The sequence below is a fragment of the Prionailurus viverrinus genome, chromosome C2 (assembly GCF_022837055.1).
Source record: "Prionailurus viverrinus isolate Anna chromosome C2, UM_Priviv_1.0, whole genome shotgun sequence".
In the NCBI taxonomy this organism is placed as follows: domain Eukaryota; kingdom Metazoa; phylum Chordata; class Mammalia; order Carnivora; family Felidae; genus Prionailurus; species Prionailurus viverrinus.
Genome location: NC_062569.1, coordinates 72311553 through 72327228, shown reverse-complemented (window position 1 = coordinate 72327228; position 15676 = coordinate 72311553). Strand labels below are relative to the sequence as shown.

Genomic DNA, 15676 nt, shown 5'->3' with positions numbered 1-15676 from the left:
TGTTTTTCTTCAACCTGAAAAAAAAAACTCAACATTCTTTGTAACACAAAACTTCTAGCAAAATATTCTTTCACTTTTTATTGTAGATAGTTTTCTGGCTGGAATTTTGTTGTTGTTGTTGTTGTTGTTGTTGTTGTTCAGTTACTTTGAAGATGTAATGCTTTTGTTTTTAGCTTCTATTGTTTTTTAGTAAGAAATGAGCCATCATTCTCATCATGGTTCCCATACATGATTGTGTTCTTTTACCTCTAGCTGCAGGACTTTTTTCCTTATCTTTGATTTTCAGCAGTTTAACAATTAGGTACCTAGTGTAGCTTCCTTTGTCTTTATCCTATTTGGATTCACTGAATTTCCTGGATCCCTGGGTTGATGTGTAGGGGAAAAAATGTGGGGCCATTCTTTCTTAAAATATATTTTTTCCCATTCTCCATATCTTTTCCCACTGAGGCTCCTTTTACAATGTGTTAGATCACTTGATATTGTCCCATGAGTTACTAGGTCTCTGTACATCTTTAATAATCTTTTTTCTTAATCTGCTTTGGTTTGCAAAATTTCTATTATGTTATGCTTTGTTAGGATGAGTTTATTTGGGTTTAACCCCTAGTCCTACTGCATGGCACTTACTTACTCTAGAGTGTGTTTTTCTTCTAACGTGCACCCTAATGGATTTCCACTGGATATTTGAGGTAGGCAGTAAGTTTTCTCCAATTTAAATGGGGTGACCTCCACCTCCTAATATTCTGTGACCTCTCTTACATCAGTTGCTTCTCAACCCCTTGCATAAGTTCTGATGTGTTGCTCCCTTTTGTCTTACCTTGAGGAGTCAAGACCAGACCTTATTTAAAAACATGAGCAAAACCCACATGTACACCCAAACCCAGCTTTCTGTTTCCAGTCTCTGCTACACAAATTCCAACCATTTCTGCAACCCTAAACTATGATCACTGTCTCATAAGAGGCAGATGTCTAGTTTCTGTCTGGGTTCATTCAGAAAAATGCCTCAGGGCAGAAAGTTGGGGTTAACATAGAGCTCATCACATGTGTTTCCCTTCTCTCAAGGATTATAGTCTTGCACTGCCTGTTTATCTATGCCTGGAAACAGTTACCTCATTTATTTTGTCCAGTTTTATGGTTGTATATATATATGGCAGGGCAAGTACAAAACCAATATCTTAGTCATGGCTAGATGTGAAAGTCTATTGCATCTTGGCCTTTTGGCCAAGACTAAGTGTAGTATCTGTTCTTATCAGTTCAGCAAACTTTGAAAAAAAAAATAAATAAATGAATTTTGGCAAAATCAGGAAATTTTTTTAAAAGTATGCTTTGCTAATTATCTCCATCCTCGGGGCAACCTCTTACACAAACTCATCCACCTGTCATGTGTCCCTTTTACTAGAAAAATGCTTTAGATCAAATCCTTATTAACATATTAGTATATTTGCATTTTGAAAACATCCTTTGAAGTAAAGCCTGAATACAAAAATAATAGATAAAATCAATGAAGCCAAAGTAGGTTCTTTGAAATGATAATCAACAAAATTGACAAACTTTAACTACATTGACTAAGAAAAAAAATCTACCTGATCTAGCCTAATGATGAGCTCTTCCATTAGTAATTAATGATCTTTGCTTTGTTCATGTCATCTGCTTTAGAACCTGAATTCTTTCAAAGAAATGCTCCTCCTGTTTCTATAAAAATAGTACTGCTAAAATATATTACATAACACTAATATCTGGAAGTCTCTTCATGGTAAATAAATGTGAAATATCATTTTTGATATTGAAAAAAAGTAGAAAAGTTAGAAAATAAAAAAAATATTTAAAATTTCATGCATCTCCACTAGCTAATAAAAAATTAATGGACAAAGAATGATCCTTTTGATCCTCAAATTGCCCCCTCTCATTTTTGCCATAAACTTTGCATATGGCAAGCTCATTACTGATATTAAATATATATGTACCACCTTGACACTACATTTAATCAAATACATACTTACTGCCTTGATACTACACTTATAGCACAAAAGAACAAGTCTATGCAGCTAACAGTCTTACTAATCTCATCATTTTTTCTTCAGATCATGGAATTTTCTTTTTTTGCATAATTCTCCATGTTCTTTTCTCCTTATTACTGTTCATAACCAACAGAGAGGATGGACAAGAGTGGCTACAAATTAAACAATGTTTATATTTCATAAGAAAATTGTCACCAAGGGGCGCCTGGGTGGCGCAGTCGGTTAAGCGTCCCACTTCAGCCAGGTCACGATCTCGCACTCCGTGAGTTCGAGCCCCGCGTCAGGCTCTGGGCTGATGGCTCGGAGCCTGGAGCCTGTTTCCGATTCTGTGTCTCCCTCTCTCTCTGCCCCTCCCCCGTTCATGCTCTGTCTCTCTCTGTCCCAAAAATAAATAAACGTTGAAAAAAAAAATTAAAAAAAAAAAAAAGAAAATTGTCACCATGGATACCATATGTTATGATGCCTCCTCAGTTTGCATCCATGTACTATATTCAAACATCAGGAGAGAGATTGAGGAATCAGAAGATCTTGCTTGTAGTTCTCTACCTTTTACTAACAAGCTGTAAGACCACTGGTAATTTCATTTAATATCTTTGGTGCCTTGGTTTCACAATCTGTAAAATGATGAGGTTAGACTAAAGAATTTTAGTATGTAATAATTACTAAGCACTTTGTATGTACGTGTTATTATGCCAGGAATTTTATGTATTTAATGTTATTTAATCTTCACAGTAATATGTCTATGAGACTATTTTTCAATGTTCTCCAGAGAAAAAGAACCAATGGGACATATTTAGATATACAAGAGGAGATTTAGTATGAGAATTTGCTCTTGTGGTTATGGAGGCCAATAAGTCCTATGATAAACTGTCTGCAAGCTGGGAAACTAGGAAAGCTGATGGTGTAATTCAGTACAATGCAAGAGTCCTGAGAATCAGGAGGAGAGGTGGCTGCTAGTATAAGTCCCAGAGTCCACAGGCCCAAGAACCAGGAGTTCCACTGTTGGAGGGCAGAAGAATATGGACATCCCAAATCAATAAAAGACAGAGTGAATTAGCCCTTCTTACTCCTTTTTGTTCTATTTAGGCCTCCAGTGGATTGGATAACTCGCACCTGCATTGGAGAGAACAATCTGCTTTACTCAGTCTACTGTTTCAAACGCTAATCTCATCTTGGACATACCCTCACAGATCTACTTCTTAAATTATCACCAGCTATCTGTGTATCCCTTAGTCTACTCAGTCACACATAAAGTTAACTATGACGTAGGCAGATATTATTATTATTATCCCATTACATCCTTGAAAACTTGAGGTTAAGCATCATTAAAGACCTCTTCTAAGTAGTAAATAAAAGAGCCAGAATTGGACTTAAATCTGTCTGACTCCTGGGCCCAGGCTGGTAACCCCCACAATTTCAGGCAAAACATATCCCCAAACATTTTTTTCTTTAAAATATTAAATTTAATATCCAGTTGGGGAGAAGCTTACATGTAAACTGGAGTCTTGTGACTCCTCCTTCTATTGAGCACAATCCAGGCTTGTACTGTGTTTGCATGTTGTCTGTCTGTCAAATTTAGTTCCCAAGTAGAAACTTCGTCTAACACAACATTCTGCCTAGAGGTTCACACATTGCTAGCACTCACTAACTGCTCATAGCAATATGAATGGCATCTGTTTAGTAAAAGGAATTTTGCCACTAATATTTCTTTTCTATTAGTTCAAATATGTATTTAGCAATTTTAACTGTTGAAAATATTCCAATCTTCTTAGTATCTATAAAAGATTATTTATATTAATATTAGCCTATGATAGCCCAAGTTTGGCACAGTGTGGTTCTAGATAGACTGCACTCTCTGTAAATATACCTAGCCAAGATCTATTCCAGTTTATTCATTCATTTAGTCAGTCAGTGAAAGCTTAGCATTTAGTGAATATTTAGGCATATTATTTGCCTGCCATTGTGCTAAGTACAAGATAAAAACAAAGATAATTCCAGCCTGAAGAATGTATTGTCTAATGCACTGCAGTTTGCAATATAAGTAAGTAAAAGTAGACAATTACAATTTGATATAATAAGTACTAATAATTGGTAGGGTTAGTACTACTACAAAGGGGGCTTCTAAACCAAGATTAGGGATCAGAGAAGTCATCCTACACAAAGTAATATCCCAGTAAGACTTGGAATGTTCTCATAAATTAGCCAGGTGGAAAACAGATGGAAGAAAATTCCAGAGGGAAGAATTTTTTCAAAGAGCCAAAAATTAGGGAAAGAGAATGACATTATTCTAAAATCTGAATATAGTTCAGAATGGCCCCCCCCCAAAATTGGTAAGAAATGAGATTGGGAGGTAGGCAGGTATCATCCCAAAGGACCATATAAGCCTTATAAGCTCCATGTTAAGCCATAGAGTCTTTACCTGAAGGCAGCCAAGAAGGTTTAAATAGTGAAATAGACGATTAGATTTACATCTTGAAAAGATCACTTTGGCTGCAGTGTAGGAAGCAAATTACAACAAGTAAGGATGGACTGGAAGAGAACAATTGGGGGCCTTCTTAAAATGGTGGTATCCAAAGGCTCTGGATGAATTGGAGTCAATTGAGATAAAATTAACAGTACCTGGTAAATTATTAGAAGAGAGGTAGTTGGGAAGGAATAGGAATCAAAGACATGCTTGTGTTTTGGGCCTGAAAAATTAGATGAATGGTAGTTTTATTCATTGGGATAGGGAAGATGTAAGGAGAAGCGGCTTTGGGGTCAGAAAAACTGATTAATTTCATGTTAGTCAAGCCACAGAGATAGTGTTGTTGTTGTTTGGAATATATTATATGGCTATTTAAATTCTGATGTAGTACTAATCTGTACCACAAATTAGTACCTGCGAAACAGAGTAGGTGCAGTTTTATCTTACTCTATCAATTCAGTAGATTACTCTAAAGGTGATAAAAAATGGAGATTATTAATCCTAAACAGTATTGATTCTTGAAGAAGGTGATGGTAGAACATATCTCATGGCTGGACCAGAACCTGTGGGGGAAAGTACTATTCTGAGCTAGTCAGTAAAATTATACAATCTTATATGGTAGCCTGGACACATACACTACAATACCAGTTCTATGTGAAGTAACTGAGCAAGAGGCCCTGAAAGATTGCAAACCAATCTCAGCTGATACAGAATTTCTGAAAAAAGTGGCTGCTTCCTTCAACATGAGTAAGAGACCAGGTGATATAAAAGAGTAAACCGAATGTCCCAATCCATTCGCTTTCACTGCCGTAGAATTCCTCCCAAGACTGGTCCCATTCACTGAGTGAAACAATTGGAAAATCTGCCCACCAAATTGCCTGATAAAAACTAGGATTATCCCTAAATATCCTATGCTTCCCAGCTGAATAGATTTCTTACCCACTCTACTCAAGTACTTTACCTCTTTAAGCACCTGTGCATCTGTGTTTGTAACTCCACCACAGAAGGGCTCAATGACTTCAGCCTGGGTATTTTTCAGGGAAGGTGTTAAAACCATAGCCATAAAATTGAACTATATAATGCAATCCTTCAAAATAGATTAACTGCAGGTATCTTAATGAGTTGATGTAATGGAGGATGTCTGCCAAGAAGGATGGCTTTGGCTTGGAAGCAACTGATCTTCGTCCATCCTTCTGATGATAATTAGGTAATATGTCTGCTTGCCTATTGTTTATTGAGGCCAATCCTAATTTATGGCAATAAAATCATGCTCCCAATTTAAAAGGGAAATCTTATGTTTTTGTATTCTATAGTGGAGTGGCAAACATGGTTTAAAGTCATTTAGATAAAAGTCATCCAATGAAGCATGCCCAAGGGCATTCCTGTTTTATGCTGCTCTGCCTTGTCCTCTTTAAAATGATTACTTTATCTATTGAATTCTCAAGGTTGTATTATAAATAATGTGAAGAACACCTTTGTAATTATCTCCTTAGATTAGATTTCTAAAAGTGGAATTATATCATGAGTCAAATATTTTTTTTCAATTTACAATTTAGTATATTCACAAAATAACTTACAGAAAGAACTACCCATTTAGCTCCTATCAGTAAAATGAGAGTGAGTCTTTCCTTAACACCTTCATTAATAATAGATTGTATCTATATTTTTAATCTTTACTAATCCAAAATCCAAAATATATTTCATCATTTATTATTTTCAATTATCTGATTATTAATGCATTTAGATATATTTTCATGTTTCCTGGCCATTTTTATTCTATTAATTACCTTTATATGACTATTGTCTATTTTATTACTATGCTATTGATTTTTCTTCTCTCATTGTGGATCTCATTTTTTCTCCTGATTTATAAATTTATAATGTTTTGTAACATTAATATTTGTCTCATATTAATATCATTGCCTCCTATTTTTTGACATATATATTTATCTAAACTCTATACTTTTCTAAACTTTATACTTCTGACATATATATTATCTAAACTCTAAAGTTATTCAGATTTTCTTTCCTCTCAAATAAGTCCTGAGTACATTTTTCCCTCATTATCCTAGTGTTCTTAATTTTGTTAACTAGATTCTTTTGTGCCATTTTAAAAGTACCCATATAGCATATATTTCTTACATTTATTAGTTAATTGTTGTTCCAGGATATGTTGCCAATTTCTGGCCTCACTATCAGTCCTTGTCTTTAGGTTTAATTTCAGTAGGCTTTTATGTAAGAATCTATGAGTGGTAAACTTTCTAGAACAACTTCCTGTGCTTGGAAACAATGATTTATTTCACCCTTACTCTGGAAGGATATTTTAGTTAGGTATAGAATTCTGGCTTAACAGTTATTTTCCTAGCTCTTTGAAGATATTCTTCCTTTGTCTTCTGCCAACTGTTGTTTCTAATGACAGTTTTATTGCCAATCTGCCTATCTTTCTGGTTATCTTGCTGTTTGATGTTCTGAAGTTTCACTTTAATTTTCCTGTTAAGTGTATGAAGAGTGTTAAGGGTTGAGTTGTGTCCCCTAAGAAAGATATGCTGAAGTCCTAACCCCAGTATCTCAGAATGTGACTTATTTGGAAACAGGGTCCTTACATGGGTAATCAAGTTAAAATGAGGTCATTGGGGTAGACTTTAAATAAATATAACTGTTACCCTAATAAATAGGGGAAATTTTGGACATAGAGACAAACATACATAGAAGAGACAGAGGCACAAAGAGAATGCCATGTGAAAAGCAAGGCTGAGATTGGGGTGATAGACCTATGAACAAAGGAACACCAAAATTGCCAGAAAACCACCAGAAGGTAAGAGACAGAGGGAACAAATTCTTCCTCACAGCTTTTGGAAGGAACCATACTACTACCACCTCAATTTTGGACTTCTAGCCTCCAAAACTGTGAAACAATAAATTTCTATTATTTTAAGCCACAAGTCTGTGGTACTTTGTTACAGTAGCCCTAGGAAATCAAAACAGTGAGCATTTTCAAATGAGGCTTGTGTGTTTCTTTAATTTAAGAATATTCTTAAACATTATATCTTCGGATATTTCTTTTCTATTATTCTTTCTATACTCATTTCTAGATTTTTATTAAATTTATAATGGAATATCTCAATTGATCCTCCATATTTTTTTAATTTTTTTTGAGTTTTAGTTGACATCCTATGCCATATTCCAATTTGCTAATTCTATCTTTGACTTTTTCTATTTTAAAGTTTACCCAAATATTGATTTTCTTATTTTTATTCCAATATTTTCATTTTTCATTTTCAAAATTAACCTGCAAGTTAAATAACCTAAAGTTAACCTGAAGTTAATTCAATGTCTTGTTTTTCATTTTATTGGTTTTGTTAGTATTACTTTACTTAATGTGTTTGAATTTTTATTTTGAACTTTGACCTTCTGTGGAAATTTGTTTTTTACCTCTATGCCCATTCCCCCTTGTCTAACTGTTTTACAGTTATCTTAAACTCCGCTTTATCCCAGTGTCCCCTTCAAGTACTTGATGATATATAGTCACTGAGCCAGCAGGTGAATTGGCTCAAGTCTTGCTTTCAATCTGTGTCTGCTTACTCCTGTCTCTCAGTATGCACAATATGTAATCCAGAAAATTGTTGGTCACAGCTTTTTACACCTTCCTTTAACAGGTAATGGAGCTCTAACACAGCCGGTTTCAAAAGCAGGAAGCCTGACCCTAGCCTCCTATTTTACACGGGCCACATTTAATCTCTGTTACTCTGTCTTAGCTTTGCTTAATTCTGGTCCAAATTTCAGTAGGGAATATGGAGTATACTTATTATATTATATTTTTGGTTTTCTCTTGTGTTTTCGTAGGCGTAGGTAAATTTTTAGTTCATCCATGTCTTTTTAATTTTTCACTTTAGAGTTTATCATTGCTATATATTTAGGATGGCATGTGAGGACTCAAACATGAAATCACAAATTTATCTTGAAGAGAAACCTTGATTCCTTTCTAACTTTAATTAAACCTTTGTGAGTCATTCCTAGTTAACTCCTGCTAACCTGTTTCCATAGTTAAATGTGGAAAACTCTTTTGGCCTGGAACTCTGTTGGCCTTGAACTATTCCTAGGCTGTAAATAAATTAGGCTTAAATAACTTTTGACAAAATCAGGCTAAGATAGGCCCTATTTTTTTTTCTAGGTTGATAAAATACACATATACCAGCACCAGATGCAATGTGAACAAAGAAAGATAAGTAATGATTTTTCCTTAATCCTGAATGCTGAACTGGGATTATTTTCCTTCCATGATGCTGAGTCAAGGTTATTGGACCTTACCACTTCAGCATATGGAAAAGAAATCCAAAAAAAAGAGACATATCCACTTGCAATGATTTTTTAACTTTCATTACATAAGAACTCACCCCACTACCAAGCCTAGGGAACATGTTGTAGGATCTAACTAAGAGAAATTCTCCTCTTTCCTGGAGTAGAAAAAATGATGAAGAGCCTTGAACTCCTTCCTTGAAAACTAGCAATATTAATTTTCCTCAAAACCTTTTATTGTTGTTCCATATCTTCTACCTTTAATGAAGTCAGTAAGTCTGAGATTGTTTTCCCTCTTAGTGAATGTCCTATTTTTGTCAGTCTAGCTGAAGGACTCTTTATTTGTCATCGAACTACACTAAGATTCTGTTCCTAATTTACCTGGGTATGGTTTATATATTCCTTTAGACTTTGAGCTGAAAACCTAGTGTATGAGCCCATAGTTCTTATGTAGTCATTCAGTTACTAGGGGCTGTGTGAAGAGTAAGCTAGAGAAACTGATAGCTAAAATTCAGGTAGATTGTAGCTGCCTACTTCTCTGAAAATTTGAGTACCACACTCTTGAAGTTTTCCATGGTCTTTAAGGAAAGAGTACCTACTATTTAGCTGTTCCCTAGCTTTGGTGTCCCTCATCAGTCTTTTGTGTATTTCAGTAAGTAGCACAAATCCCCCACCACTATCACTATGACCACCACCAAGTATTATTTACAGTCTTTTTTTAGGCTTAATCTTGCCTCCGGTCATGCACCAGATTCCTGTTTAAAACCCAACCGGAAGTTAAAATGGTAGCATAATTGTGATTTTTCCATTAGACTTACTCCTGTCCTATTCTGTGGAGGAAGGATAAGTTTCAAATGGACAACTTCCATTTTTTTTCTCCCATGGCTCTCTTTTATCACTTGAATTTCTTCACTCACTGATCCAAACCTCAGCGTCCTTGTTTGTCTTTATCCAAATGTATGACAAGCTCATCAAATCTGGTAAGCTTGTAATATGACTTTGTGGTCATACCTCTAGTATTCCTAAAGATAAATTTTTATCTCTATTTTGCATTCATTTCTGTAAACTGTAGGCAAAGTATAAATCATGCAAACATGTCCTGACTTTACACTCTTTCCCCGAAATTTATCAATACATTTGGCTTTAAATTAGCAATTTATAACAAAAAGTGAGAACTAGTAAGTAATCAACTGAAGAACAGAAAAAAGTATAAAAAGTAGTCAAAAGTAGTCAAAAGTAGTCTCAGTAGTCACTGAGAAAGGCTGCTAGGAGTTTGGTTTGGCTAAAACATAGATTATATCTAAGGGAGCCATATTTACTTCTTAGATTCTTATCAGAAAGTGTCAGATAAAAATTATAAATAATAATACTATAATAAATTTTATTGTTCCTTATATTATCATAGGACAATGCATTTGACAAAGTAAGACCTATTTTGTGGAATAAAAAAGAACAAAGGAGTAGAATTCGTAGGATATTGGTTTTTTCTCTTTCTTTCTTCTTTTTTTTTAAACTAGAAACAACTAGCTGTGTGTGTTGGATATGGCCCCTACCATCTCTGGGGTTTCTTTATTGCAGTTCAAATTAGAGAATGAAATTTTACTCTATAGGGTTATTCCATGCTGCATTTATTTAGGCACAAATGGTAGAAAGATGACTTCTCTGTAGGTGACGTTGCCTGCCTACAGAAAATGTGTTTGATCTCTGCCTAGCCATTTTCTTCAGAGTTTTTGTATCCATAATATCACACTCAACAATCACAAAAAAATAATTGGTAAACCTTAATTGAACATATTCAAAACTCTTCAAGCATAACCCAGAAGAAAAGATTTCAAAATTACACCTAGATGAAATGTTTATCTTTTTATAAATTTCTGTTTGAATGGATTTTGAAGCAAAATTATATTTTATTTTAAAAATAGAGTCAAGATAGTCATGATTAATATTGTTTTGGGAATAATTTATTATAACATAGTTTACATTCAGAAAGTGACTTCTGAAGAATCTTAACGACCCTTTCCAAATTGCTTTCACCTACCTCTGAAGTGAAGGACATTTTACATAAGCACAAAGTGGAAAAAATTAAAATATATACAGCCATGGTTATTAATAGGAAGGCAGGTGGCACTGATTAAAAGAAAACAGTAAAAATTCTCATTTGGAAGTAATTTCACAATTATGTACTATGGATTAATTTAGTCTGGAAACTACTATATGAAAGAAATGCAAATTTAGCTGAGCTTTCTAATTATGAACTATTTAAGGTAAAAAATTATCAGCCTAATTACGTTATTCTATACACAGGATCCCATGGTTAGATATTCTTATATCTGAATTTCTCTGCCATCACCTGCCATTGCTATATACTGTCTTCCAAGAAGTGGATTTTAAAAAAAGGAAATAGCCATGTTATTTGACATTTTGCTCTATTTTTCAATACCCAGTGTATAATGAATGCTCAATAAATATTGATAAATAATGTCTTTAATGAGAATCCAGATTAAAATGAATGTTTTACTGTTAATAATCTTTTCTAAGCACAATGCAGTAACTAGGATCATCCTGACATAACTTCACATAAATCACAAACTGGACAAGTTTGGGCAATTGGTTCACATTACCACCTACCATTTTCACTTATCATTTTATATTATGAAGTCTCCTTAGATAAGAATAGAGCAGACCTTTGGTAGAGTGTAATCTTTTCAGACATCTCATAATTCATTTATGCAATGTAGAAGTGAAAATATTTTCAAGCTTTTATATAATGATGCCATTGGCCAGGCAAATGACTTTGAATAGCAAAGAGAACAAACTTCTCATTTTGCTCTACTTTTCTAAGACATTACTCTTTCCAACAGTGTGCACTGCCTAGTTCTCAAAATCATTGTGAATAAGAATAATCTAGGACTGTTGAAAAATATTCAGTTCATGAATCTGACTTAAAGAGATTCTAATTAAATAGGAAATGATGGCTGCTGTGACAACTTCATTGGACTATGGGGTAGCAGATGTGAAATATTTCTCTTTATTTTGAAATATTTTTCATGGAACCTAAAGTATTATTATAATAATTAACACCTGGGTGGCACAGTCAGTTAAGCAATCGACTCTTGATCTTCCTTCATCATGATCTCACGGTTCCTGAGTTCAAGCCCCACATTGGGCTCTGTGCTGATGGTGCAGAGCCTGCTTGGGATTCCGTCTTCCATTCTGTCTGCCCTTCCCCCCACTTGTGTGTGCTCCTGCGCCGGCACTCTCTCTCTCTGTCTCTTACAATAAACAGGAGCACCTGGGTGGCTCAGTCGTTAGGCATCTGACCTCAGCTCAGGTCATGATCTCACAGTTCATGAGTTCGAGCCCTGCCTCAGGCTTTGTGCTGACAGCTTAGAGCCTGGAGCCTGCTTCAGATTCTGTGTCTCATTCTCTCTCTGACCCTCCCCCACTTGTTCTCTGTCTCTCAAAAGTAAATAAAAGTGGCAGCCAAGAATCCTTTATCCAGCAAGTCTGTCATTTAGAATAGAAGGAGAGATAAAGGTCTTCCCAAACAAACAAAAACTGAAGGAATTTGTCACCACTAAACCAGCCCTACAAGAGATCCTAAGGGGGACCCTGTGAGACAAAGTCCCAGAGACATCACTATAAGCATAAAACATACAGACATCACAATGACTCTAAACCCGTATCTTTCTATAATAACACTGAATGTAAATGGATTAAATGCGCCAACCAAAAGACATAGGGTATCAGAATGGATAAAAAAACAAGACCCATCTATTTGCTGTCTACAAGAGACTCATTTTAGACCTGAGGACACCTTTAGATTGAGAGTGAGGGGATGGAGAACTATTTATCATGCGACTGGAAGCCAAAAGAAAGCTGGAGTAGCCATACTTATATCAGACAAACTAGACTTTAAATTAAAGGCTGTAACAAGAGATGAAGAAGGACATTATATAATAGTTACAGGGTCTATCCATCAGGAAGAGCTAACAATTATCAATGTCTATGCACCGAATACTGGAGCCCCCAAATATATAAAACAATTACTCATAAACATAAGCAACCTTATTGATAAGAATGTGGTAATTGCAGGGGACTTTAATACACCACTTACAGAAATGGATAGATCAACTAGACACACGGTCAATAAAGAAACAAGGGCCCTGAATGAGACATTGGATGAGATGGACTTGACAGATATATTTAGAACTCTGCATCCCAAAGCAACAGAATATACTTTCTTCTCGAGTGCACATGGAACATTCTCCAAGATAGATCATATACTGGGTCACAAAACAGCCCTTCATAAGTTTACAAGAATTGAAATTATACCATGCTTACTTTCAGACCACAATGCCATGAAGCTTGAAATCAACCACAGGAAAAAGTCTGGAAAACCTCCAAAAGCATGGAGGTTAAAGAACACCCTACTAACGAATGAGTGGGTCAACCAGGCAATTAGAGAAGAAATTAAAAAATATATGGAAACAAACGAAAATGAAAATACAACAATCCAAACGCTTTGGGACGCAGCAAAGGCAGTCCTGAGAGGAAAATACATTGCAATCCAGGCCTATCTCAAGAAACAAGAAAAATCCCAAATACAAAATCTAACAGCACACCTAAAGGAACTAGAAGCAGAACAGCAAAGGCAGCCTAAGCCCAGCAGAAGAAGAGAAATAATAAAGATCAGAGCAGAAATAAACAATATAGAAACTAAAAAAACTGTAGAGCAGATCAACGAAACCAAGAGTTGGTTTTTTGAAAAAATAAACAAAATTGACAAACCTCTAGCCAGGCTTCTCAAAAAGAAAAGGGAGATGACCCAAATAGATAAAATCATGAATGAAAATGGAACTATTACAACCAATCCCTCAGAGATACAAACAATTATCAGGGAATACTATGAAAACTTATATGCCAACAAATTGGACAACCTGGAAGAAATGGACGAATTCCTGAACACCCTCACGCTTCCAAAACTCAATCAGGAGGAAATAGAAAGCTTGAACAGACCCATAACCAGCGAAGAAATTGAATCGGTTATCAAAAATCTCCCAACAAATAAGAGTCCAGGACCAGATGGCTTCCCAGGGGAGTTCTACCAGACGTTTAAAGCAGAGATAATACCTATCCTTCTCAAGCTATTCCAAGAAATAGAAAGGGAAGGAAAACTTCCAGACTCATTCTATGAAGCCAGTATTACTTTGATTCCTAAACCAGACAGAGACCCAGTAAAAAAAGAGAACTACAGGCCAATATCCCTGATGAATATGGATGCAAAAATTCTCAATAAGATACTAGCAAATCGAATTCAACGGCATATAAAAAGAATTATTCACCATGATCAAGTGGGATTCATTCCTGGGATGCAGGGCTGGTTCAACATTCGCAAATCAATCAACGTGATACATCACATTAACAAAAAAAGAGAGAAGAACCATATGATCCTGTCAATCGATGCAGAAAAGGCCTTCGACAAAATCCAGCACCCTTTCTTAATAAAAACCCTTGAGAAAGTCGGGATAGAAGGAACATACTTAAAGATCATAAAAGCCATTTATGAAAAGCCCACAGCTAACATCATCCTCAACGGGGAAAAACTGAAAGCTTTTTCCCTGAGATCAGGAACACGACAAGGATGCCCACTCTCACCGCTGCTGTTTAACATAGTGCTGGAATTTCTAGCATCAGCAATCAGACAACAAAAGGAAATCAAAGGCATCAAAATTGGCAAAGATGAAGTCAAGCTTTCGCTTTTTGCAGATGACATGATATTATACATGGAAAATCCGATAGACTCCACCAAAAGTCTGCTAGAACTGATACAGGAATTCAGCAAAGTTGCAGGCTACAAAATCAATGTACAGAAATCAGTTGCATTCTTATACACTAACAACGAAGCAACAGAAAGACAAATAAAGAAACTGATCCCATTCACAATTGCACCAAGAAGCATAAAATACCTAGGAATAAATCTAACCAAAGATGTAAAGGATCTGTATGCTGAAAACTATAGAAAGCTTCTGAAGGAAATTGAAGAAGATTTAAAGAAATGGAAAGACATTCCCTGCTCATGGATTGGAAAAATAAATATTGTCAAAATGTCAATACTACCCAAAGCTATCTACACATTCAATGCAATCCCAATCAAAATTGCACCAGCATTCTTCTCGAAACTAGAACAAGCAATCCTAAAATTCATATGGAACCACAAAAGGCCCCGAATAGCCAAAGGAATTTTGAAGAAGAAGACCAAAGCAGGAGGCATCACAATCCCAGACTTTAGCCTCTACTACAAAGCTGTCATCATCAAGACAGCATGGTATTGGCACCAAAACAGACACATAGACCAATGGAATAGAATAGAAACCCCAGAACTAGACCCACAAACGTATGGCCAACTCATCTTTGACAAAGCAGGAAAGAACATCCAATGGAAAAAAGACAGCCTCTTTAACAAATGGTGCTGGGAGAACTGGACAGCAACATGCAGAAGGTTGAAACTAGACCACTTTCTCACACCATTCACAAAAATAAACTCAAAATGGATAAAGGACCTAAATGTGAGACAGGAAACCATCAAAACCTTAGAGGAGAAAGCAGGAAAAGACCTCTCTGACCTCAGCCGTAGCAATCTCTTACTCGACACATCCCCAAAGGCAAGGGAATTAAAAGCAAAAGTGAATTACTGGGACCTTATGAAGATAAAAAGCTTCTGCACAGCAAAGGAAACAACCAACAAAACTAAAAGGCAACCAACGGAATGGGAAAAGATATTTGCAAATGACATATCGGACAAAGGGCTAGTATCCAAAATCTATAAAGAGCTCACCAAACTCCACACCCGAAAAACAAATAACCCAGTGAAGAAATGGGCAGAAAACATGAATAGACA

The 15676-nt window shown here is 35.6% G+C and overlaps 1 pseudogene; it reads left to right on the top strand.

Moving 5' to 3' along the window:
• The first annotated feature begins 1198 nt into the window (after positions 1 to 1198).
• LOC125175912 (uncharacterized) lies at positions 1199 to 1356 on the top strand (annotated as a pseudogene).
• Positions 1357 to 15676: the final 14320 nt, after the last annotated feature.